Raw genomic sequence first — 592 nt, 5'->3', positions numbered from 1 at the left:
TTTTCTCCTGGACACAAGAGCCTACTATTTGGTCCTAAAAGCCTTCTGAGGTCCCAACTCTTCTATTTCTTTGTTGTTAGAATTGACAGAAAACCTCATAAGCAGTTCCTTACTTCACCTCTGCCTTGCTTGCGTACTTCCGAGCTGTAAAACAACCCAGTGGTAGATGGAATTTGATCCAGGACTTAAGAACAATAAATGACATAGTTGAGCCTCTATATCTTGTGGTTCCTAACTTTTATACTATAATAGACAAAGTGCTAGTCAATAAGCCTTTTATTTTAAGTACTACCTTCCCTCTGTAACTTGATTTGTGCCACTGTTAGAACCTCTAACTGGAATACTATTGCTTTTAATTTTTGACTCATGTACTTTTAACTTGTTAAATTTGTGTCTTCTAAGCTGCAACAGTTCCATGATATATCCTCAAAGATATGAACATGTATGGCTAAGCACAATTGATAACAGTGCACCTAAATTCCAAAATCAATCTCCACAATAGTCTATATGTTTCCTATTGCCAAAGGGGCCCTTTAGAGTAGTGAGAGAAGATCTTCACCCTGAAACCCACAGCGTCCCTTTTCAGCAGGAA

This window comes from Elephantulus edwardii, unplaced genomic scaffold, assembly GCF_000299155.1.
Source record: "Elephantulus edwardii isolate Elephantulus edwardi_28Jun2011 unplaced genomic scaffold, EleEdw1.0 scaffold00052, whole genome shotgun sequence".
NCBI lineage: Eukaryota > Metazoa > Chordata > Mammalia > Macroscelidea > Macroscelididae > Elephantulus > Elephantulus edwardii.
This window is presented reverse-complemented; position numbering follows the sequence as displayed.